The following is a 27,744-nucleotide window of genomic DNA, read 5'->3' on the forward strand; positions in this document are numbered from 1 at the left end:
TCTGTCTCTGGTCAATGAGAGAAAAGATTAGTCGTAAGTTCAGGAACATGTCCATCATTTCCCCAAATGTCTCCTTCATTGTAAACTGCAGTGACATTCCAGTTACATGGCCTAAACTGTTACCTCTATAATGAACAATGACAATGTCCGGATGTTGGAGCATGACCAAATTGACACAAAATGGGAGCAGCTCCACCCACTCCATGTCATGCACTCCATACCATTGCACATGAACATCATGAATTCCAAGGTTTTCAACCACTCCACACTGCTCTGCATACACATGCAACCAATGGATCCACGAGCCCCCCATAATCCACACACTCTGCCTCCTGAAAGACACAGCAAAAACATTAGCCATCTGCACTTCTCTCAGCAAACAGACCTTCTGCCACATTCTCCCCTTGCATACCACACCCAGGAAACCTTATTGGCCAATCCCCTGGGCTCACAATTCCATTTCCATGCCTGCCATCCTGAAAAGCACTGGATGTGGCAAGTGCTTTCCGCGGATGATGGCGGTGTTTGTGGACAGATCATCAAATTCGAGGGGGTGGGGAGAGAAATTAAACCCAAGGTAAGGTACATATTCTTTAGTGGTGGCTCTGAAAAGAGCCTTTTTTGTTTTTTTGGACAGGGCTTGTAAACAAACACCTTTTGTAAAAGAAAATATGTTTGGCATCTCTCTTGTTTTCTTTGTTACAGACTCACATGAACATCTTCAAAGCATTCCTTACATTATAAAGTGGCATTTCCAATGTTTGACAAATAAATACCATCTGCTGTAAAAAATCACACTCAGAGAATTAATATTCTCATTCTTAAAAGATAACATCCTACCACTACACCATAAGGAAGATATGTCTCTGTTCTTAAAACAGCTTCCTGCATCTTGCTGAGGACAGAAGACATTGGGGCTGTTCCATAGTGCGCTAGGTGATATGTGTGAAAATAGCACCTTTGCACATGGGAAAAGCACCATTAGTGCCTTCAGAAAGTCCTTCAGTGCACTATGCAAACTTACTGCACTCATGTACCCCAAATGCAGTCCGCCACAGTGCACCACAAGAACATCTGGGGTATTGAAAGTGGACATATCTCCACAAAGTGCATGCACACCTTGCAAATTGCGGCTAGGCACACCACACCACAAAGCCTCTACTCCCTCAAATCCAAGGTTGGTAGAAATGCCACTTCTCTCTGCATACCTCTGCAGATCACTCACAAAGCAATCTCCCACCATCCACACGCTGACTCCATCCATCTCGGCGATGACAGTCATCTTCACTACACAAAATAATGAAAACATACATTACCCTCTCTTCCTATAAAGCACAACCATAACTCCTGATTGGCTAATCCCCACAGTCCCCTTTCCATGGCAGGCATCCTGAAAAGACCCAGATGTAGCATGCTCTGTCCATGGACAACCACGCTGTCAGCAGACCCCGTAACACAGGGCAGCCCTTCTTCCATTTCTTCTTCACTCTTTGCAGTACTTACTCATTGGCTACTGTTAAGCAGTCACACACCCATTGACCAATCAATGCAAGAACTTTCCATCTAACTCTGCCATCTCAGTTCAACTCTTCAGATGTACTGTTCAACACTCAGAGTACAGGTCTCCTTTAGTCCAAAGCACCTGCATCAGAAACTACTATAAATATCAGCAAGATTTCCATTTGCAGATTCACCTACATCTGCATCCATCCACACAAAGTAGAGGTATGCATATATTTTGTAAATTACATTTCCAGCTCTTTTACAAATGCATTTAAACAGTGTTCCTGCCACTTACCCTGCACAACCTACTCAATAATTAAACTGTCATTTGTGTCATCTCCTGACATCAAGTGGCAGTTACTTACAATGTTGTGTGCACAGTTTTCTTTTAATGAGCACTTCCATAACAGTTTCAAAACACATATTTCAATTTCAGCAGCACTCTCTGTGATTTCTTTGTAAAAGTAAAGGCAACCATATTTCAAACATGTTAGCAGCATGTTTAAGTGCCAGATCCTGTGTGAAACTTCTATATATCACCATGGCACCCATGTTTGCCCATATCACCCATTCTAATGTGCAAACTGTTATTTTCTTCTTTCATTCTGTCACTTTCATTCTGTCACTTTTAAAACCACTTCTCCCACTAACAAAGCTGCAGAAAACCTCCCATAATGCACACTCAAAACAAAAATGTGAATATGTTGATTGAAAAATGACAAAATCCAATGTGTTTAAAACTATTAATTACAACACAATTTGAAGGAAACCAAATACATGCATGTGCACATTTACAGCAGTTTTGTTTTTATAAATAAATTAAAGGAGATGGAAAGGATTTCTCCAACATATTGCAATAGCAGTTACATACCAAGCATGCATGTGTGGGAAAGTTAATGAAATTGCACACACTAACATTCTCCTTTCTACTCTGTGCATTCTTCTTGGCTTAAGTAGTGTTCCTGACCTACTAGGACTTGCAGTACTCCATTTCTAATACAAATAGTGCAACAACAACACCATCAAAACTCCAGCCCGTAGGGCATACTTATCACGGAACCACCGGCCCCAATACCAACAATGCTGGTGCTCCCAAGTCCCCATTCCCATACAGTGCTATGCAACTGCTCACAGATCGAGACTAACATCTTCCACCACCTGAATTCCCAGACCAACATGACCTGTAATGTCCTAGTGAGACTGGGAAGCTAGCTGACAAACAATTATTAGGAATCTGTGGCAACCCGTCTGCAGCAACAGCAGTGTTACAACCGTACCCGTAATCACGTAAAATGTTACTAACTCTTCTTCTCAACAAGTCTCCCTACAGTGTAAAATCATGTCTTCTACAATTATTTTGCCATTACCAGAAATACACACGCATTTTCTTCTTTCCCAATTGCATTGAAAAACAGCCTCCTGAAAGGCAGAAACGTCTCTCCAAGAAGATAAAAACTGGAAGAACACTATTCTTCACATCCAACAAAGTAACTGCAGTAGTGTAGTAGTCTTCTTTCTGTTATTCATACAGTGCAGTGTAGCCATATAGTAGCTTACAACTCTTATTCATTGCACCTCAGCAGGTACACTCTTTGTATTCTCATCTGCAGACCAGTATCATAACACCCACTAGTTCCTTATTCATGCACACTACATTGTCATGAACACTGAACCAAGCCCTTCACACATCAACATACACAGCTATATTTACAACCTTCCTAACAAGGATGAACAGCCATTTGCACAATCGCACAGACCTCTATTTACTCCTGCCCTGATATTCAGACACTCATGCACAATGCACGCAGATACATTGCACAACTTTCAAACCCACACTTTCCTTTTTCCTCCAACAGACATAAGAGAATTTGTACCAACAAGCAGCTGTATAGAAAACAACTTAACCATGAAGCAGATAAAACTAAAAGCATGCAAAATACTCATCGACCTCTAGCAGAGTTTATAGCAAAAGTTCAAACAAAACAGCTAATACAGTCAGTCAACACAACTGAACCAGCTAGCAATAAAAGAAATCTATGGCCCCTCTTCCAAAAAGTAAAAAGAAAAAGAAATATATTAAGAAGAAAAAAACTAGTAATAGAGCTAGCACTACATCTACCAATCTTAACATGGCCACAGTTAAGCATTCCAAAATCTTTCACCATAGTGCACTTCACAATCATATAAAAACAGCAGATAAATCATGCTCAACCCTTACAAATTACCACAGATGACTAATCCTGGAAGCTCTCATTGACAGTGAATGCTCCTCAAAAGAGAATTGTTTATATTCATTTTAACCAGAATGAAACCACTAACAAAATTAATCAGTAAACTACAAAAAATACTTCAAATCATGCTCAATGTCAACATAGATACCTTTGCAAACTTCTGTTCTGGTGAGTGGATTCACACAACCAGCACAGCACCATTTTTTAGTTAAGAGGCATATAAACAAGAGAAGAAAAATCCAATTGCCATAGATAGCAAGGGGCAAGGGTATGACATGGTAGACACTGTCATTATGGCAGAAGAATCCCTCATTGAAAAAATGTCCCCAACAAACTTAAAATCAACTCTTCATTCCACCGAACCAATCCGTCCAGTCTACAAATGGCCCTGCACCTCAATGTGTAATATATGGAAACATTCCTTCAAATATTTGTGTCAATTTCTCAATCATTATGTTAATGTAAAAGAGAAAATTAGAATAAAAACTTTGCAAACCACAGACTCCTGTCCAGTGTACAATTACAATGGACTGCGAGGACATTCATTAACCTGTATTTATGGAACTGCTTGCAAAAGCACCTTCCACCTCATCAAAATGTCAGCAACACACTATTCCACTATATGGAATCTTTTCCAGAGACTGTCCTATACAAAAAGTCCTGCCTTAGAACTGGAACATTTTAATAACATTCTCCTACATGGCACAACCACAGAACTCCTTCAACTAATAGACCACATACAAATGACCATGTATTATGCTGTGGTGTTTGTGTTCAGGCCCTAGATTCTTGGGTGCATGTCCTATGGCCTATGCCCTCCGGCCATGCACCCAAGTATCTAGGGACTGGCCAAAACCATCCCGGCATGATACCGCCATGCACCCAAGAATCTGGCCACTGGCCCCAACCAACATACGACAACTTGCCCTTAACTTCACAATTCATCACCTGCAGACATCAAAATAGTGCAAAGTAACTATAAACTCCAATTCACAAAGTTTTTGCACTGAATTTGCTAGGTTTTTATTAAGGCAACTGAACCATAATGTCCCTTTAACAAAAAGAATTTCAATGAATTTGATAGGTTTTCATTAGTGCAACTTAATCAGAAGGTCCCTTTAGCAAAGTTTTTTCATTTAATTTCATATGTTTTTATTAATGCAACTTAACCATGTCGTCCCTTTAACAAGGTTTTTTCACTGAATTTTATGGGTTTTTACCAGTGCATTCTATTTTCCCACAACTTACTAATATCATACTTATCCCAATATACCAACACTTCTGTCCAAATTACAACGTTTCACCTTAAAGCTCTGCCATTTCCCACCTTGTAGCATCATTTTAACATTTCTATACACTTTTTGCAACTTTTCCCACTGTTTTTGCATCCGTCAACATCCACGCAGCCTGATGATGTGTCTCTGAAGGTGTCCACACTTCGGATTGTATCCATGCTTCAAGAACTGTTTTGAACTTTTTTCTACTGATCTTGGAACTTTCAAGCTCAAAATGTACTCTTGCACAGCGCCTACACCTAATCTTACTCATTATCCATTAACAATCTAGTACAAAACACATACTTGGAAGAATATTAGCAAAACTGCATTTTCTCTTAAAAATGGCATCAGCTATTGCCATAAAAAGAGCGGAGAGGTGGGCACTACTATAAGTTCAAAATCTTGATAAAGTGGCGTGTTAAATTCATTCACAGTGTTTTACTTTTTCTACCAGGTTAGAAATAGCCCAAAGGACACCAGGGCTATAACAAAAACATAACATCAAAGAGAAACAGAGTGGGATCCACTCTGTAAAAGCTAGTGCTCCTCGTTGCTCCTCAATAGGAGCTCAATTCATTTTTTCTGAAGTTGCAAAAATGTATAACTTCTGTTCGTAATATTCTTGCTTCAATAATCAATAGTTCAAAATATACTCGTTCAAAATATACTGTAAAAGGTTTTTGTTTTAATCACACAATTATCTCAGGCAAATCAGCAAATCCCCAGTTAACAGTATAAGCTATTCAGCCAATGCATTTCGGTGAAAAGCACCATCATCAGGGCTACATTAGTCAAAAAAACATCACATTCCATTCATATAGTTAATTGTAAGTATTTAAACGTACATACCCCCATGTGAGCGTATCACAAGAGATGCATAGATTCATACCGATGAAGAGATAAGAAAAAACAAAAGAAAAAAGTGTCCTCATTAGAATACTCGAACCCATTCTAACATCCTACATCATAGTGTATACTAAATAAAGTGTCCCATGTCATGCTCTGCAATTACCTTAGCTATAACTGGGAAAAGTATGCGTCTCGTGTATCTTCGATTTCAAGTATACGGAGCAGATTCCTGTACGAGAGAAACAGTAAACAATCACCGTAATGAACCTTCTGGTGATGCTGTGTGTGATACTGTGCGGGTGCAGAGCCTTACCTCTGTGCCGTACTGTGATGAACCGTTCTGCTTGCGCGTCCGGCTGCAAATGCACCCGCTCGCCCGAGCTTCGAGCATAAAGGTTGCCATGACGACCGAGGTAGCACCACACGTCCAGGATTGGACAGTGCAGGCGCGCCTCCTGTCCCACCCTCCCAAGGGGTTGGAAGGGCGGGAATGGTGTTCGCCATGACAACGCTATGTGTTAATGTTAACGCTGCGGTTCAGATCTGTAATTCATTCGCCTTAGAATCAGACAATAGACCCCTAAAGGGGTGAAATATAGCAAGCGACCTGACCTCTAAGAGTCTGGTGTGTGTTGTAATGTATTCCGAATGCCAACTAAATCATGGCTTAAATTGTAGATGAGGCCTCCACTCCTTAAAGGGCCACTGCGCCTTAATCTCATAGTCCCCTAAAAAGGGAAGGGTAAATATAGATTGCCAGGGTGATGTTCGTATGGAGTCAACACATCTGTTAATAGAGTGGAGGAAACACAATTATTTGCTATATAGGAAGGACCGCCAATGTGGTCTCGAGTGCTATTGCCAGTCCTCCTGCCCAACAACCACCACCACCAGCTGGAGGACCTACACAACAAAAAAAGTGCAGTACTACCAAAGACAATGTAGAGGACCAAGAAAATGAGGTAGAGTAAGTACCTATCTCTAGCACCCAGAGAGAATCATGGGTGTGGCATTTCTTTAACATTGTTGGGAGTGTACCAAAGGCTAAAGCTACCAAATTGAAATGCAGTAAGTAATCAGTCACAGACTACCTGGACTGTACTGCTACGGGACCACTTCCATGCACTGCCACGCCAAAGCCAACCATCGCAATGCTCTCAGAAAGGTTGTTACTTTCTCAGCAAGTAGTAGGCTGTCTTCCTCCACCTCATCTTCCTCAACCAATACTATAACCACACAACCATCTTCTGTGGGACAGAAATCCCAGCAGCTACCTTGCAAGCAATAAAAGAGACTGTTGACCCATATCTTCGGAAAACAACAGTCCTCTGTATATACTACAACACACCACTCTGCAGGGGAAAGCAATTTCAACGTGCGTTTGAAGCTGTAATGTTATGTTATGTTATGTTACTTGCCATTTATATAGCACCTCATGTATCATTGGTATGATCTCAAAGCACTAGTAGGTTGAATTCCCTCGGGAACCATAGTTCAAGTCAGTAGAGAGAGAAAGAGGCATAAGGTGCATGTGTGCATGGGATATGTGTGCAGCCGGTGTGGTAGTTGTATGATAGCTGCTTCTTAGCAGTTGGGAGGTCAGAAATTGTGTTCATTCTGGAGGGATGACATCCAGACTGATTAGTGGCCGCGTTAGGCCTGAGGAGATGCTTAAGCTAGCGGTGAGCTTAGCTGATGTTTAATTAGGTTGATGAGGATTATGTGGCGGGTGTTAGTATGAGAAAAGTTATACTGAATGTGTCATAGTATCACTGTGTTCTAGTTGCGTGTTGGTGTATAGGAGAGAGTAAGCACGGTAGTGTAATATGGTGGTTATCAGTTCCATCCACTCCATCTGTTCCATCCATTCCATCTTTTCCATTCAATTCATCTGTTCATCCATTCGATCTGCTCCGTCTACTCAACCTGTTCTGTCCACTCCATCTCTTCCGTCCACTCCTTCTGTTCCCATCCACACTTTCTGTTCCCATCCACTCCTTCTATTCCCAACCACTCCTTCCATTCTCATCCACTCCTTCCCTTCCATCCACCCCTTCCTTTCCCAACCACTCCTTCCATCCCCATCCACTCCTTCCGTTCCTATCCACTCCTTCCATTCCCATCCACTCCTTCTGTTCCATTCACCCCTTCCATTCCATCCATTTCTTCCATTCCATCCACTCTTGCCATTCCATCCACTCTTTCCATTCCATCCTCTCCTTCCGTTCCATCCACTCCTTCCATTCCATCCACTCCTTCCATTCCATCCACTTCGTCCATTCCATCCACTTTGTCCATTCCATCCACTTCATCCGTTCCACCCACTTCATCCGTTCAAGCGACTTCATCTGTTCCATCGACTTCATCTGTTCCAACTACTTCATCCATTCCATCCACTTCGTCCATCACATCCACTTCATCCGTTCCATCCACTTCATTCATTCCATCCACTTCATGCGTTCCATCCACTCCTTCTGTTCCCTTCCACTCATTCCATTCTCATCCACTCCTTCCATTCCATCCACTCCTTCTGTTCTATCCACTCCTTCCATTCCATCCACTCCTTCTGTTCCACCCACTCCTTCCGCTCCATCCATTCCTTCTGCTTCACTCACTTCATCCGTTCCAACCACTTTGTCTGTTTCATCCACTTCATCTGTTCTATCCACTTCATCCCCATTCTATCCACTTCATCTGTTTCATCCACTTCATCCGATCCATCCACTTCATCCGTTCCGGCTGCTTCATTCGTTCTGTCCACTTCATCAGTTCCGGCCACTTCATCGGTTCCGTCCACTTCATCCGTTCAATCCACTTCATCTGTTCCATCCACTTCGTCTGTTCCATCCACTTCTTCCGTTCCATCCACTTCATCCGTTCCATCCACTTCATCCATTCCATCCACTTCATCCGTTCCATCCATTGCATCCATTTCATCCACTTCATCCGTTCCCTCCACTGGATCCGTTCCATCCACTGCATCCATTCCATCCATTCCATCCATTTCATCCATTCCATCCACTTCATCCATTCCGTCCGCTTTATTCGTTCTGTCCACTTCATTAGTTCCAGCCACTTCATCGGTTCCGTCTACTTCATCCGTTCAATCCACTTCATCTCTTCCATCACTTTGTCCGTTCCACCCACTTCTTCCATTCCATCCACTTCATCCATTCCATCTACTTCATCTGTTCCATCCACTTCATCCATTCCATCCACTTCATCCGTTCCATCCACTTCATCCGTTCCATCCACTTCATCCATTTCATCCACTTCATCTGTTTCATCCACTGGCTCCATTCCATCCACTTCATCCGTTCCATCCACTTCATCTGTTCCATCCACTTCAGCCGTTCCATCCTCTTCAGCCGTTCCATTCTCTTCAGCCGTTCAATCCGCTTCATTCATTCCATCCACTTTATCCGATTATCCACTTCATCTGATCATCCATTTCATCTGTCCATCTACTTTCATCTGTCCATCGACTTCATCTGTTCCATCCACTTCATAAGTTCCATCCATTTCATCCGTTCCATCCATTTCATCCTTTTCATCCATTTCATCTGTTTCATCAACTTCATCCGTTTTGTCCAGTTCACCCGTTTCCTCTGTTTCATCTACTTCATTTGTTTCATCCACTTCATCCGTTTCATCCACTTTATCCGTTCTACTAGGTTTATCTGTTTTAATTACAAGGAGCATGAGAAACACTGGCCACTACCTTAGAAGTAACACACGCGCAACATCTTCCCCGGTCCACCTGCCCATCCATATTAGTGCTTGGTGCCTCTTCCCTCATTTCCCTCCTCACCTTACGTTCTAACCTCTCCTGCAAACATTTCTTTTTTAAAACAACAAAAGAAAGTTTCTTTAGGAACCATGTTTCACAGTTAAAAAATAGAACTTAAAAACTCCAGGTACTTTACATTTCTCTGTAAAGTACACAGGCTCAATATGTTTTTCCAACATTTCCATTAGCATTGTGTGTTATGCTAATGTGAATAATGTGATGTTCATCCCCCATTCCAGGGACCGGAACAGGTGATAACAGCCCGGCAGACCAAGTTATCAGCCCAAGCAAAGTGTGTCTCTGTGCGTCCTGATGTCTGTGTGCTTCGCCGCATTATGAATAAATAAATAACGAGGGCTCCTGACCGTTATCCTCCATTGCAATCCCTGTCCACATTCGTCAAACAGCAACAAAGTTGTAAGCCATCTAAAAATGTTGGTACCGCCCCTCTAAATTTCACCCCCTCTTGAGAAAATCCCACCAAACTTTAAAAAAACATTTACATCTCAATCTAAAATCTTTTAGCAAACTTTTGTGTAGATTTATCAATTAGCACAATATTTATAAGCCTTTACATTATTCTGGACCCCCCCTCTAATTTTGCCACCTCTTGACAGAATCCTACCAATCTTTGCAAAACCATGCATACCTAGATCCAAAATCGTTTTGTCAAATGCTGTGCAGTTTCGTCAAATGGCAACATATTTATAAGCCTTTACAATATTTTGGGACCCCCCACCTCTAATTTTGCCCCCTCTTCACAGAATCCCATAAAACTGTGCAAAACCATTCAGAATTAGGTCTAGAATAGAATTTCAAAATTACATGCAGTTTCATTTAGTGGCGCCAAAGTCATCAGCCATCCAAAAACTGCTTTTTACCAACCCTGCAATGCAGAAATGGGCACAGATGTCCAGGGACATCTGAAGTGTCTGTGAACACCACAGGACTGCCCCAGGACATCTGGTGTGTTCGCGGATTTTAGGGGATTAAAATCCACCCATTCTTAGGCTTCTTATGGCCATATCCCATCCTCATACCCCCACATCCCCAGAGATTGTTTGTTGAGTTTAACAAATGCAATATTGTGCCTTTTTTTTTCTTGCCACGGTGCACGTGGACACCGCCAAAAGTCTCCAAATCCAAGATGGCGGTGTTTCAGGAAAACTGACTCGTTTCACGTTTTTCTCCATCCAATCAGCGAGCGTTCCTGATGTCCGCGGACTTCACATCGCTTGATTGGCCAATCAGTTGACAGTCCACGAACCAAACAGGGAAATAGGTTAGTGGACCAAACCCAGATATCACACATTGTTTTTACTTACGTTTAGCCCGTTTTAAAGAAAACTGCTGGATTTATTTACGCCAAATTTACAAAAAGCACACTTTCGGGATAAAGCCGCCGCTCCTGCTGTGAATTTGGTGAAAATCTGTCCAGCGGTTTGGGCTGTAGCCGTGCGCAAAGTTTTTTCCCATTATGTCTATGGAAAAAAAAAAGAATTTTGGGTCCTTCCCTATAACTTTGCCTCCCTTCACTAAACCTCAAAAAACTTGGCAGAATAATTCAGAGCGGGCCGTATACTTTTTCTTTCGCAAAGTTTGGTGAGGATTCGTCCAGGGGCAGCAAAGTTATAAGCTGCCCAAAAAGTGCTCTTCATATGGGTTTAGCAACTTAACCATAACTACAGGGCCGCTACCGCAGGCCCAGTGATTACACAGCACTTTTTGGGCAGCTTATAACTTTGCTGCCCATGAATGAATCCTCACCAAACCTTGCAAATACAGTATATGGGCCACTCTGAATTATTATGCAAACTTTGGTGATGTTTGGTCCAGGGGGGGAAAAGTTATAGGGGGGTCCCAAAACATCTTTTTTTCCCATAGAGTGAATGGGGGAAAAACTTTGCGCACGCCTACAGGCCAAACCGCTGGACAGATTTTCACCCAATTTGCGGCAGGAGGAGGATATTGGTCCCGGAATCGTGCTTTTGTAAATCTGGTTCCAATCTGTCCAATAGTTTCCTTTAAAATGACCAAAAAGTATGTCACAAAAAATTAGTGATATCTATGTCTGCTCCGCAGTCACACTTCCCTGTTCGCTCCGCGCACAAGATACCGATTGGCTAAGGGGCTGGCGTCATGACCGCGGACACGCGGTGTGTCCTCCGATTGGCTGGAGTGAGGCGTGATGTGCGTCAGATTGTTTGGATGCGCCCAACATCTTGGATCCGCTGACAGCGCGGCGGCGACCAGAGGCAAAATGCTGTTCCGCAAACTGTTTTGGTGTGTTAGAGTGCTTGGGGAGGTTCAGAGAGTAAGAGATGGGTGAAATACTGTATTTGTTTAGGCGGCAGATGCTAATGATGTATTTGCCATGCCTGCCCTGTCTGGGATGTTTGTAATTACTGAAAATGAGGGCTCTCATAAGGATAGTACTTCCGTCCGTGCTCTGCGCAGGCAACATGAAAGTGTTCTAAGGACACGTGTGGTGTTAGCGAATATTAAAAATGAGTACATGCCGTCGTTAAAAAAATGTGTTTCTATGAGTGTGCTCCTGACTTATACAACGCCATGGGTGTGATATGCTGCAGTGGTTGTGGCCAGGGTCTAGAGTCTTGGGTGCATGGCCGTAGGCTGTAGGCCATACTCCCAAGACTCTAGGTCCTGGCCACACTCACTGCAGCATATCACACCAATAGATATACCAGTAGTATAGCTTATCAATTAGGTGGTTGTGGGGAGGGCCTACAGTCAAGAGCAAAGTTATAAGCACTGCACTTATAAGGCACCATGGGTTTCATATAGTGCAGTGGTTGTGGGCAGGACGTAGAGTTTTGGGTGCATGGCTGCAGGCCCTAGGCCATACACCCAAGACTCTAGGCTCTGCCCACAACCACTGCAGCATATCACATTCATACATCACACCCACACAATTGAATATCTATCTGGTAGGTGTTGGCAGGGCATTGAGTTGTGGGTGCAAATTGAGTATATGCTTCAGTTAAAATGTTTCATTCTATGGGTGTGCTAATGATTTATAAGCCACCATCGGTGTGATATGCTGCGGTGGTTGTGGACAGGGCCTACAGTCTTGGGTGCATGGCCGTAGGCCGTAGCTCTTTGGCCATACTCCCAAGACTCTAGGCCGTGGCCACAACCACCGCATCATATCACAGCAATAGATACACCCGTAGTATAGCTTATCAATTAGGTGGTTGTGCGGAGGGCCTACAGTCTTTTTTTTTAATACCGCATTTTATTGGTTTTTTAGAAACACAAAACATACAGCCCCACACAGTGGGGTAAACAAAACTTCCCATACCCGCCCGCCAACATCTCCCTGCTGTGGTCCCTTACCAACGAGCTGCAAAACATGCCACAACATTTTGTCCCTTTTGCTTTACACCCACCAGTCCATCTGCAAGTCTCTGGATAGCGTAACGGTGCAATACCTTAAGTTACTTTTAGTGCGCCTCCTCCCAACTTTGCCATATTTTTTGCGCTTTTTCTGGGCATCCCCTGGCAGTATAGACTCTCTTTTCCATCGCGATGCAGATAGCCACATCCGTGATCCATTGTTCAAGGCTCAGTGGCCTCTCAGAGCCCCAAAGTTGTGCTACGTTCCTTTTAAGTATCGCAGTGGTGGTAGACAAGAGCGCTCTCTCATACCTCCTTAGATCAGTGTCTCCTTCTATCCCCAGCAATAATTGCTTTGGATTTGCAAATCCTCTTGCCCATCACCCTTGACAGTTCTTCACAGCACTGTTGCCAGTATTGTTGAATGATGGCACAGTCCCACAGGATATGATAATAGGAGCCTTCCTCCCTCTTACATCGCAAACAGTATGGATTCGTAGCCTTTCCCCACTTGACCAGTGCCACCCTTGGGTAATAAATCCTGTATAGTATCTTCAGTTGAATTAATCTAAGCCTGGAGGAGATAGTTGATTCTCTGGGGTACATCAGCACAGTCACCCATTCCTCTGGGAGTATATCACCTACCTCCCTCTCCCACTTGGCTTTTAGGCTCGACAGCTCTTTCGTAGCAAAGGAGTTAATAGCACTGTACATAGTCGATGTGACTTTCTGTTTAAGCAGTTCTGGGAATACATTACGTTCTAGTGGAGAGTAATCAGGTATGTCACTCAATTCAGGGAGATGGGCCTGCAACGTAAGTTTGAGCTGGATATAGTGGTATTTTTCGTTGGGAGGGAGTGCAAAGGTGGCAGCTGGATCCACAAATGCTATTATTACATTTTCTTTCATCACATCGCCAATTTTCGTAATACCTAGTTGGGCCCATGCTTGCCATTTAGGGAGTTTGTTCACCTCCGGGAGATGTCTGTTGTTCCAGAGTGGTTGTGCTAGAGTTTGTTTTTTATCCCAACCTAGGTATTTATGTGTATCTGCCCAGACTAGGGTTATATGCGACAACATGGATGGGTCAGCGGGTCGCTCTTTCTTCCGCTAGAGGAGGCTCATGATGGGTCTTTCTTGTGCGTCGGTGTCTAGTATTATGTTATGCAGTAGAGTGGTATCCCCATGCAGTTTGTCATTCACTATTGCCATTTGACTGGCCCAGTAATAGGTCTGTAGCCGGGGGAGCCCAATCCCGCCCTCCCATATGGATCTTTGTAGGGTAGTAAGTGCCATTCGTGGGTGCCCCCCTTTCCATAACAACTTCCTAAGTGTTTGATCTATCTTGTGGAACTCACTGGGTGCTATTGATAGTGGTGCATTTTGTAGCACGTAGAGAAAATGAGGGAGGGTCATCATTTTGAAGAGTGCCACGCGTCCCAGTAATGTGAGTGGTTGGAACATCCAGTGGCGAACATCATCCTTGAACCTGGTCGCCACTGGATGCAAGTTTTTCCCCACATAGTCCGTTCGTTTGTGTGTGATTTGTATACCGAGGTATCTGAATTGTTCCCTTTCAATACGGTAGGGGCACACATCTGGTATCGCAATGTCTATATGCTTCACCGGGAATAGTATGGACTTTGACCAGTTGACGCGGAGTCCGCTGAACGCGCCATATCTCTCTAGTAAAAGTGACACAACGGGGCAGGAAACTCGCGGGTCCGCCAGATAAATTAACAGATCATCCGCGTATAAAGACACTCTGTCTTCCCAGCCGTCCGCCCACCTGAAGCCACTCCATGTTTGCGTGGATTTTAACAGGATTGCTAAAGGTTTGATTGCTAACGCAAAAATCAAAGCTGACAGGGGGCAGCCTTGTCGCATGCCCCTACCTAGCTGGAAGGGTTCAGAAGTATACCCATTCACTCTTGTTACTGCTACTGGAAGGTGGTATAGTAGTTTAACCCAACTCATGAAGTAAGGGCCTATGCCCATTCGTCGCATAATTTCCCAAATTGCCTCCTCCCAGTAGACAGAGTCGAAAACCTTCTCGAAATATATGGACAGTAGGGCTAGGGGGTTTGGTAGCTTAGGTGTTTTTTCTAGTGCAGTGTGTAATCTATATATATTTTGCCTGGTGGATCTTTGTGGCATAAATCCGCATTGGTCCGGGTGCACTAGTGTGTGTACGACGCTCTGCAGCCGGTTGGCCAGTACTTTCGTCAGTATTTTGGCCTCGCAGTTTATAAGAGAGATGGGTCTGTAGGAACTGCACTTGTCAGGTGGCTTATCTGCTTTGGGCAAAACTATTATTGTAGCTTTTCTGAGGTCTGGGGGGAGGCAACCCTGTGAGCGTGAGTGTTGAAAGAGGTGCAGTAGTTGTGGAGAGATTATGTTTGCACCTATTTTCTTCCATATTTCGACAGGAAAACCGTTCGGGCCTCGGGTCTTCCCTGACTGAAGTTCTGACATTGCGCAGGTTACTTCTTCCTCTGTGATTTCTTGTTCGAGTAGGGCCGCCTATTGCTCGCCTAGGGTAGGAAAGGTAATTTCTTCTAATATATCGGTCGGTGGCATTGCAAGTGGTGCACTGTACAGTTCAGCGTAATATTTAGCAAACCCTCCGCTATGTCCTGGTCTGTTACTAGCGGGTCTGGCTCTTCTGTCGTTAGTTTCCTAACTTGAGTGAGGCCTAAGTCCCTGCACTCCAACCATGCCAGAATCTTCCCCGCCTTGTCCCCAGTTTCATATATTTTCGCTCGCATTGCTGCATGCGCTTGTTTTGCATTTTCTAAGGCTATGTGCTGTAGCTGTTTCTGTGCTAACTGCAGTGCACGTTGTGTCTCGGGTAGGTCATGGACCAGGTGAGCAGATTCTGCATTCCGTACCTTGGCTTCAGCTGCACATATCGCTTCAAGGTGTTTTTTCTTGTGGGCTGCAGTCCAGGCTATGATTTAACCCCTCAATACTGCTTTTAGTGCCTCCTATAGCATTGTTGGGCTGTCCACAGAGTCAGTATTTATTTCAAAGTATGTTTCGGTAACTTTTTGTATGTGTTCCACTGGTCTTAATCGTTAACATGATTGGGGAATGATCTGAAATACCTCTGGGGAGCAGTTTTGCGTCACACGCCTCATGTATGTTACACATTGGTAAGAAGAAGTAATCCAACCTGGATAACGAAGCATGTGGACCGGAGTGGTACAAATATTCTCTTGTATTGGGATGTAGGGATGTAGGGATCTCCATGCATCATGTAACCCCAGTGCATTGGTAAATGTGGCGAGTTTAGTGCATATATCTGGGTTTCTGGATCGTACATATGTCCTATCCAACTCTGTCTTCATGACTTCGTTAAAGTCTCCTCCAATCAACGTGAGGCCTTCAGTGTTGTCAAAAATTAGGGGTGTAATATCGTTAGTCAGGGGGGTTAGGAGGTTAGGTGGTGCATATACAGCGATCATAGAGATGGTGCGTTCCCACAGGGTTCCTGTCGTGTGTACATATCTACTTCCCTGGTCCTGGGTGACTGCAGTGGGGCTATAGGGGAGACTTTTGTGTACTAGGATAAATACCCCACGTGATCCCATGGTGAATCCGGCATGAAAGGCTTGTCGGTAGTTTGTGCGACTAAACAGTGTGCATCTTGTGCCCGCCAGATGTGTCTCTGTTAAGAAGGCCACATCCGGTGAGTGACGGTTCAGTGCTTGTAGGACTAGGCATCTTTTAATACTATTTCCGAGCCCGTTAACGTTACATGTCATCACCCGGATGGCTCTGCTTTCATCTACATTGGTGTTCTGCGCCATGTAACTTGTGCATGTGTGGTATCAGTATACTGTATATCTAAGAGTGTTCCATGATCCACCAACCCGGATAGGACTGAGCTGGATCATACATCTGTTGGTTCAGTGTCGGGGCTTGTTTGCTCTTTCGTTCTATGCGGGTCAAACACAAGGGAGTTATTGGCATGTACTTCTTGAACTTAGTGTAGCTTTTAACATAACAACTCACACCCTCCCACCCCCACCCTATACTCCACCCAACCTGAAGCATCTGTCTCCCAATACAACAATCAACCACCCTGTCAAACGGGCAGGTAACTCATTAACTAATAACCATTACCCAAGTCTCTGTGCTTCTGTTTTAACCAATCTCCAACTGTCTTACTTTGGTTGTTCCGTTGCCAAACTGACTGTTCGTGATCACAGTCTAAATTTAAGTTCAAGTTCCTTGGGGGGTGGCCTCAGGCGGCCGCCGTTGCTATGTTGTTTTCGTGATGTTATTTGTGGTTCGGAGTAAGAGTGCATCATCCTGGCTGGTGCTCGGCGGGCTCCACTGCTTGTTCTAGAGCCACTGGTTCCATGTCCACCGGGGGTCTCCCCAGGGGGGCCCGGTCCGGGCGAGGCTGGCGTCTATCTTCCTGTCTCCTTGGTCGTGCCGACCAGTCACCCTCAATGTGGGTCTCCGCCCATTTCCAGGCCTCCTGAGGGTCAGTGAAGTGTGTGGTCGTACCTTTATGATATATCTTGAGCTGAGCTGGTAATAGCAGTCCGAATTTCACTTTCATGAGGGATAGCCGCGTCAGTGGTTCGAATGATTGTCTTGCGCGTTGCAGTTCTTTCATGTAATCAGGGAAGAAGGCTGTCCGGGAGCCATTATAATTGATCGTTTCCTTCGCACGGGCCATCTGGAGCAGCGCATCCCTATCACGATAATTAAGGAGCTTAGCAATTACAGTCCTGGGCGGCATTCCTGGGATGGGCTTGCCAGAAGGTATCCTGTCAGCGCATTCTACTGAGAAAAATTTGGAAAAGGAATGAGGGTCATAGATGTCCACTAGCCACTGTTCCAAGAACAGTTCCATGCTCGGTCCCTCTGTTCCCTCCGGAATTCCGAGGATACGCACGTTGTTGCGGCGAGACCTGCCTTCGCCCTCATCCACTCTGGCCTCCAGGGTCTTCAACCGGCGCAGTGTCTGTGACAATTGTTGGTTGATATTGCTAATGTTGTCCTCTGTAACTGAGATACGTTGTTCCGCTTCCCCCATGCGAGAGGTGAGTTTTTGCAGGTCATGGTGGAGGAAGTACACATCCGCCGCTATACTGTCTATTTTCATTACCATGGAGGTGCGGGAGCTCGTAATGGCCGCCATTACATCTTTCAGAGAAAGGGTGTCCGCGTCTGGAGAGTTGGCCAGCGGTGCTTGATCCGTCGGTTGAGATGTCGTGGCGAAAGCATATTGGTCCATTCTGCTTTGTATGCTCGATTTCCGCGGTTTGTCTTTCCCCATTCTGTAGCGTGGGAGATGGCGGTATAGTGTGTGGAAGTTTGCTTTATAAAACTCTTTAACTGAATTCATAGGTATCACTTAGATATGGGATTGCTATGCTGGAAGAAATGTGCCGCAGCGCCCCCACACAGGGCCTCCTGTGAGTCTGCTTTGGCAGTGTCTGGTCCGAGCGCTGTGTATCCACTTCTTCTTAACGGGAAGTGTCGCTCGCACTACCCCTGTGCCTGCACACCTTGACTGGGGCGAAGTGGGTTTAACGCTTCGTGGTTCGCTTCCATGCCTGTTTCGCTTCTCGTAACTGCTGGGGTAGGAGTTGTGTTTGAGTGCTTTGAGGAGTGTCCCTGCAGGCGCCGGTTCTGGATCTATTGTTGCCTCTCTGCCCAGTCCGTGGAATGCAGATTTTCTCCAGTTCTCCATGCGGGGGTGGGAGGCGAGGATAGGATCGGCCGTGGGCCGCAAAGCCAGTGCACTCATGGGAGGAGGCCGCTTCACGACAACTTGAGTCTCTTGCCTTGTCCCCAGAGTGAAGTCCCAGCCGCACCGCCAATTCAATAGCGAGCCGTTACTCCAATGAGGTTGGGGGGAAGGGGAGAGAAGTTGAAAGGATGTTCTCCGGTCCGGAGGATCGCACACTCCAGCTGGGGGAAGGGGGGATCCGTCTGCTCCCTCTCGGAACAGCGTCCCTTCCTACCTTCTTTCCCGGAGGCACACGCAGCGCTGTGCCGTCCGCTCCACGTATCACCTGCCACTCCCACTGCTCCCTGCGTCTCTCCCTAAATCCTGACCTCAGCTCCGTACACGTTGCCTGCCTCCTCGGTGTTGGGCACACTAACCGGGCGACAGCACATTCCCGTTCACAGCCCCTTTGTGGATGCCATAGCTCTCTCCTGCAGCTCCACTAAGTCGCGGCGGCCATCTTGGTTTCACGCTTTCTCGCCCGAACAGGTTTCGTTATCGTCGAATATCTCGGTAAGAGGCTGGCTTTCTGCTTTCCAGCTCCGTGTGCCTGTGCCACACCTTATCCTCTTCGCCGCAGATGTGTTTGTAGCCAAAAATGTTCCATCGAAAAGGATGTTTAAACAGGATTTCGTCGGCGGCCGCTGGAGCTCCACGGACTCACGTCCTGCCTGCTCGCATGCTGGCCACGCCCCCCCAGGGCCTACACTCTTGGGTGCATGGCCAAATTTATACATAGTCAACTTACAAGCCACAATGGGTGTGATATGCTGTGGTGGTTGTGGACAATACCTAGAGTCTTGGGTGCATGGCCAAAGGCCATCCACCCAAGAACAAAGTTATAAGCACTAAAGTTATAGCCAACATGGGTTTTATATACTGCACGTCTATAGATTCTATTATCTATGGCCATACACCCAAGACTCTAGGCCCTGGCTATTTCCACCGCAGCATATCACGGCTATAGATACACCCGTAGTATCTAACATCGATCAGGTAGTTGTGGGGAAGGCCTAGAGTCTTGGATGCATGGCAGAAGGCAATGCACCCAAGACCAAAGTTATAAGCAGTGAAGTTATTAGCCGCCATTGTTTTCATATGCTGCGATGGTTGTGGGTAGGACCTACAGTCTTGGTTGCATGGCCGCAGGGTGTAGGTTGTAGGTTATACATCCAAGACTCTAGGCCCTGCCTACAGCCACTGCACCATATTACTACCATAGATCAGATGCATAGATTCGAATATGTATGTAATGTGTGAAATTATACTTACTGTTTACTTCATTGAGATTCAATATATTTCTTACATGACTTTAGTACTTGGAGGAAATATCATTTTTTCTATTTCTGTGATAAAAGAAAAGATCATGTTAATGTTTGTATTTTATAAAGACTTATTACATTGTATAATAGACATTTTAGCTTTTTTTTACCCTCATATTTACTTTACAAACCAGTGTACTGTGCATTTTGCTCAGTTTCTGTGTTTGTTTTTGAAATCATTGGGTCTGGGGGAGAAAAAAAATCCTTGTAGGATTAAAAAAACCTTTCTTTGCTATGCTAGAAACTATTTCTTTGTTTCATTTGAGTGTTCACTTGTTGTTTCTGATTAATGTCATGTATGTTCGCTTGTTGCAGATTTTTTAAACCTGTTGGAGTATTCTAACTGCATTTTTTGTTAAGAATCTGTGGTATTCATTTATCTGTGTTGTTGTTATACAATCTTGGGCAGTTAGATACCTGTTGGCGTATTCTAAGGGCCTCATTACGATTTTGTCAGTAGCCATGGAGCTATTAGCTCCATGGCTGCAGCCAAACCAGGCTCCTTTACCGGGTTCCCAGAATGGGCAATTACCGGGCCATTCCGAGTACGGAGGGCCCAGTATTTCCTCCCTCTGGGAACCCGGGCCTGGGCCTTCTCCATTCCCATCTGAGCCCCCATAGGGCTCAATGGGAATAGGAGAGGGAGCGAAAAACGGGCCGATTACGAGCGGCCCATTGTTTGCTCCATCGTCCCCTCGCGGGACCCGGTAACAACGCCTAGTTTTGGCGTCCTTACCGGGTCCCCCGAGGAGACCTCGTAATTTGCGGGACAGGTATATCAGGTCCACCTCCATTAGCGGAGCCCATTAACCCGTTCCGCAAACCTTGTAATGAGGCCCTAACTGTTAATACTCTCTTACTTGAATTTTTATTAATATTGAAGTTCACATTAGTTATAAAATTTTGGCTTTAAGAAGATTAATTACGTGTTTGTAATGTTTGCTGGTAATCTCTGCTTTAAAGTAATGCTACTATCATTACATTCAAACCATCCACATGTCTTGTAGTGACCGGCATTGGTTGAGGCTCCTGCATGGTAGATAATACCTATTGTTGTGTTTTCTTACCAAGTGACACTTGACCGTGTGTGAATGCAGTCAGCGTGCAGTTGTATTTGGTACCATCTGCATTGTAACGCGGAAGCATTACTATTACTTATTTACTATGTGTTTGTATGAGTAAGGTGGAGCGATTATCTGAATTGCAGATAGTACATAATCTGCCATGGTTTGCATTTTGTAGAAGTTGCTGAAATGGAATGGATTCACAATTAGGTATGGATACATACACAAATCACCCATTTGGGATTTGTTCCTGTGTCACATTGTTACAGAGAGTGCATGTATGTTTCCACATAGGTATGTTTTTGTTTTCGAGTACTTGTAGTAAGTACATTAGAAATTCTTGTGGATCTTTTTGTGAGTTTATAATGAATCTCCTCCATTCCAGCACAGTAGCCCAATTCTTGTCTTATTCCGTGAACACTATACGTGTTGTCAGGATTGTTTGTTGCGTTTCTATGAAGGACTAACATTTGCAAACACAACTGGTCTGTACTGTGTAAGTAAATGTTGTTAACAATTGGTGGCAATTGAAATAGAATATTCATTGCTACATTTGCGTAGCAACTTACACCAGTTTCATTTGAAAATTTGAATGGTCCAGATAGTTCTGTCTCTGAGTGATTTTTTTCGGAGTTTCTGTTCCTTCTTTGAAGAAGTACCTGATTTACTTTCCCTAATAGGTTCTTCTTTGCTTGTGGTAATTGATGAAGTATTATCTTCTTTTGTTTTCTTTGAAGGATTTCAGTCAGATTCTGTTGCATTTCTGTTTGAATTAGTTTTCTTTTACAACATTTTCCTTTTTCTGGAACAGTATATGATTTCAGATGGGGGATGTAAAGTGATCGCAGTCTATTGTATTCTAAAATGCAAGAAAAATCAGCGTTCACTTTACTTGCATCAAAGTTGATTAGAAATAGACCGTCAAGTGCACGTAACCATGATAGTGCTACGTAGCTCATGCCTTCTTTAAAGACAGTGTTTTCGAAATCTATCAATGCTTTGTCTAGGGTAAGACCATGGGATTTATGAATGGTGACTGCATATGCAAGAGTTAGAGAAAATTGTTCTCTACGTACATACATGTCTTTGAAGAGAAGGAATCGAGCTATTGAGCGCCCCCCATCCTTTTTACTTCTGAAAGTTTGTCAAAGCGAATATTGACAAACTGAATGTTGTTGTCACGTGGGTATGTTTGAAAGCCAACAACTGTATCCAGTGCCCCATTAACTAGCCCTTGATCCATGTCAAGGTTACATTTAAGCATTACTCTACAATTTAAGGATAATTTTAATATTTTTTCCAACCAAGCTGTGTTCGAGATTGAATTTTCTAAGGTATTTAGTTGAGTTGTGGCTTGTTAATACATGGGTTTTGTCATTCCATGTACATCCAGTTTGTCTGTGGAGCAACTTTGAATTATTGGTTGCATTTCTTTTTTTAACATTGTTTCATTGAATTTGAAACAGCTTGCAAGAGTTGGTATTAAGGCCATATAATTGACATTTTTGTGCGCTGACTGTTCCATAACATAAGTAGCACATTCGTTATCACCATAAAGTGCATGAATGTGCCGGTTTTTCAATATTGCTTGTGCTTCTTGAGATAGTACACCAATTCTAATACTTTTTAAAATGTTGGCGTAAGTGAGGTCTGCAGATTGACACATGTTTTCTGTTAATTCTCTGTATTGGAAATGTTGCCAAAGGTTGACATTTCCTATGTTGCCAACAATTTTACAGCAGAGTTTGTGTCCTAGGGTTTTAAAAATAGGTTCACCTTTCACCAGTGTCACTTGTAGAAGATCTCAGAAAACGATAATGTGTTTCCCTGCAGAGATTTCTTCATAGTTTGTTTTAAGTTCTTCTTGCAATCTGAGGTGAATCAAAGCCAACATTAGGTTGGAGAGCATGCTTACTTCATCTATTAGTAGTATTTTCATGTGTTTTAATACTTTGCATAGTTCTATTGCAGCTTCTGTAGAAAGTTTGTAATAGTCTAAATTGTTTTGGTGTTCTACTGGAAGGAGTAGTAATCGGTGTAAAGTGGCACTGTCTGTGTTGTAGGCAGCTAAACCTGTGGGGGCAGTTACAACATCTGACAGTTTGTTGGTTGTCAATTGTTGAAGGAACTTGCTGATGATTTTGATTAAGAATATTCTGCCTGAACCTGCAAAAGCATGTGGATATGTGGTGCTCCTCTGGCTTGGTATTCTTTTCTCCAAAAGTAGTGTTGCACTTCTCCGAGGGGAGGAACAGTTTTATTACAAATAAAGTGTAGCATAGCAATGAAACAATGGTGGAAATATCTTGAAACATTAACAGGGTCTAGAGTGCAAAGTTCTCCAGGTGTTAGTATATCTATGTTGGTTTTGTTGTTGTTTGATATGCGTAGGAAATCATGTAAATATTTGCATGCATATTCTGCAGAACTTAATGTAACAAACCAAGTGGGTGGTGCAAGGTTTCTGATCATACAACATACATCTCCGTGCCATCGGAACGAGTATTCTTTTGTACGACGCATGTTTGCAAACAGATTTGTTATACTTGATTGTAAAACCTTATCTTTTTCTTGCTTTGTATTAATTGCATAGCTGACATATTTTGAAAGTGGGTTCCAGATTTCAATTTTTGTGCAACTCCGTAACATAGGGTTGCTAGTTCACTTTCAAAGAGTAGGTGGAATATGTATTCCACATTTTGTCTACATCTGGTATCTTCAGAATACATTCGTAATGAGCCGTATTCTGATACTGTTATCTGAGTGGGTCTATCATCGTAGCTTCCTCCTTTGCCAGTAGGAAATAGCAGTGGAAAAGCACGTGCTTCTATACTTTTTTCCCATATGCTCATTGGTGACCCTTTGGTTTGTTGCATTTGGTAAGTTTTTAGTGCATCATCTATGCTCTCATTAGAGTGCAGTGGATGAATTGTGTAATGTCCCAAAAGAGTGGATACTGCAGCAGGATCCAGAAGTTCAAATTACCAGTTTCTGATGACTCTTGAATTATTTCAGTTGTTTCCCTTAAGCTTTCTTCAATATTTATTTCTTTGTAGTATTCATTATTGTCTTTCAGATATTGCAAGGCTTGTCTAACTTTATGTAAGTCCATGAGTTGTTGCCAAATTTATTTGTCTTTTGTTGGTACACCATTTACTAAGATAATTAAAGAATGCTCTCTTGGATGTTGCACTCCTAGAGTGTGCATATTTTCTGTCAGATCTAATGGCAAATAAAATACTTTGCCACAAATACCTTTCTCCAATTCAGAGGGAGGTAATTTTGCTGTTTTTGGTTGAAGGCGTATTATTGCTTGAAATGTGTGAACTGTTTGAATTATGATGCTCTCATACAAAATTGAGTTGTTGCAGGGGTTTTGGTAGTGGGAATAATTCCAAATTATTTGTGATAGCATGTGAAGGAGTTTAGTTGTTGTCCAGTTTTGTAGTGCAGTAACTGCAAAGTATTAAGGGGTTCGTTATTTCGTATTTGTTTTCTGCTATAAGGTAGAGAGCTAATTCAAACCATTTAGAATCTTCATTGTCTTCTATTTTGTATGATAGATCTACAGTTTTTGTGTTACTGTTATAAAAAGTTCTGCGGCAACATACACACACATGGTTTGGTACTTCAGCTGATGTACTTTGAAATTTTAGTATTTCTTTTTTGTTTGTGTGTAGTAAAAGGTTGCCATGCGTAGAATTGTTGCTAATTTGGTTTAAAGCTATTTCATTCTGTAAGTGGCTTTCACTTCCAAAATATTTTCTCTGGATATGGTTGATTTCTTCTTGTAGGTATTTAGGTGTACCATGCAGAAGAGTGTTATTTATATTGGCTAATTCTAAAGCTGGGCTTTTAGCATAGTACAGTTTATACACTAGATTTCTTACATTTGAATGATGTGTTGATATCCTTTTGATATCATGGAAGGTGCTTTTGCAAATAGGTCCTGAAATACAGGCTAGTGAATGTCCTTGTAGTCCTGGGTATTTGCGCACTGTACAGGTATCCATATTTTGCAGCAGTTTCATTTTGATTTTGTCTTTACCTTTCACATACTGATTGAGGAACTGACGTAATGATTTGAAAAATTTGTTAGGAATGTTACACATTGACGTGCACAGCCATTTGTATACTGTACGGTCTGGTTCTGTCGAATGGAGAGGTAATTCTGAGTTTTCAGGGGATACTTTTGTAAGCAGTGTTTCTTGTTCCATGATGGTATTATTGATTTTTTCATACCCTCGTCCACTGCTATGGATGGCAATTGTGTTTTTTTGATTTTGTTTGTATGCTTCTTCATTAAAATATGGTTCTGTGGTCGTTGTGTGGCTGCATTCACCTCCACAAATATTTAAGAAGTTATTTTTGTTGACATCCGTTTATTGAGAAGTTTCTTTTGTAGTTTAGAACTTAGTTTTGTCAGTGCTTTCATCCTAATTAACACTAAAATAAATAACTTCCTTTTGAGAAGGATTGCACTGTCTACAAGAGCTTGTATGATACATTTTCTATGGTAGGTTTTAAGGGTTGAGGATGATTTCGCCCTCTTCTTATTAAATTCTGAAGGACTATGTGGCGGAACATTTTTGCTAAAATACTTTTTTTACTATGGGTTCTTGCTAGTATATCAGGATTTCTAGGAGCATTGTTAGCAGTACTGACAGCCAAATTCTTGTAAAGCATTTTCTGTTTCGTGCCACATTTGGTTAGAGGAGGCAAAGTTTCTGTAGTTAAAGTTTCCTTTGTTTCCCTAAATGACTGCATTAGCTGTTTTGTTTCAACGTTCTGTACAAACTCTGCTAGAGATGGATGCTTACTTTGGACACTTTTATTTTCATTTGCTCTATTTCTGCGTTCCTTTGTACGGACTTGGTTTTTTGTCGGCATTCTTTGGGGTCTGTTGAAAAAAAAGAAGGGATGGTTTGGTCTGTTTTACAATGTATGTGTGCTGTGTGCATGAGTTTGATGGGAAAGCTGTTTGTGGTGGTGTCTGAATGTGCATTGGGCAGTTACAATGAGTTGGGAAGGCTATTTTTCTGATTGTATATTACTACACTGTGCTTCAGATGAGAGTAGAAAGTGAGCTACTGGTGATGAGAAGCATTAATAGTAAACGTAATGGTATAACATTTAAACAGATATTTGTTTTGTAGTACTAACATTCTAAGGCTTCTGTATGTTATTTGTGTTCCAAAAACACAGGGATTTGTGTGCCATTCTGCCTGTTATTCTTTGTTTAATAAATGGGGATTTGTGGGCAGAATGGTACAGAAATCAATGTTTTTTTTGGTGCGCAAATTACATAAATAACGCACACAGTCTCTTTGAGGAACAGTAAGAATATAAAGATAGTACGGTACTAACTTTGTTTTGTGGAATGACCAGGTTTCTTCGGATATGTTGTTTGCAGTGTAGATGCTGTTGATTTTCAGGAGAGTAGTCTTCACTGCAATTGTAAAAGGAAGAAGTTCATAACTTTGTATGTTTAAAGCAGTGATGTTAATGTACATGTTCATTTTGCATCTTTCGTCGGAGTATTCTCGTTTGAATTCTCAACACAGTGCATGGGCTTCATTAGGAGTTTGGAGGTAACCATGGTGCTATTAGCGCCATGGCTGCCTCCAAATCCTTACTGACTCCGCCCTAGTGAATGGAGCTATTACTGCCCCATTCCAGGGTTGACCGGGGCGGTAATTCCCCATTCACCAGGGCCCTTCCCCTTTCCCATTTGAGCCCCTATAGGGCTCAATGGGAATGGGGAAGGCGCTAATAGCGGTACCGCAAATTGCATTACCGTTATTGGCACCAGAGTCCCTGTCCGGGTCCCGTCCTTAATTCTTGGTAAAACCGGGAGGACCCGCAAAGGGAATTCGTAATAGGGCGGTAAGGGATTACCAGTACCGGTGCCCTTACCGGTACCGGTAATCCCTTACTGCCCACCTCGTAGTGAGGCCCTATGTGTGCATTTCATTTCACTATGTGCAGCATTGCACTTAAAGCGGGAGCATTGGTATGTATTGGCTATGCAGATTTAGTGGCATTAATTTGTTTAAATAGAATCATAAGAGTTATACATGTTCTCTGAATAAAATAAGCATACCTGTACTTTGCACTCATGCATGTGTGTATGCGTGGAGCTGTAAGTAGAAATCCATGACACTTGCACAGTAGTTTTTGAGGTAGATGCTTTTCTATGATATGCAAATTGTATTCAGAGTGATCAACAGTACATTTGAAGTGCGGAACTCTAATGACGGAGTTAGATGTAGAGGTCTTGGATGTGATTGGTGGATGGTTGTGTGACTGCTTAGCTGTGTCCAATGAATGGATTCGCGAGTGATGTGGAAAGGGTAGAAGGACTGGCAAAGAGTTACGTGCCGCACGGACACCGCGCTTGTCCACGTGTAGGGCGTGCCACATACAGGGTTCTACAGCAAATCTAGCATGGAAAGGGGACTGTAGGCATTAGCCAATCAGATGATGACATTGTTGATGTGTGTCGAAAGATAGTGTGTGTAGTGAAGATGGCAGAGGTGGAGGCAGTCAGGGTGTTGGAGCTCTGAGATATTTTTGTCAATGCTTTACAGCACTATTCC

Source organism: Ambystoma mexicanum, chromosome 3q (genome assembly GCF_040938575.1).
Source record: "Ambystoma mexicanum isolate Mex_15411 chromosome 3q, UKY_AmexF1_1, whole genome shotgun sequence".
NCBI classification, from domain to species: Eukaryota; Metazoa; Chordata; class Amphibia; order Caudata; family Ambystomatidae; genus Ambystoma; species Ambystoma mexicanum.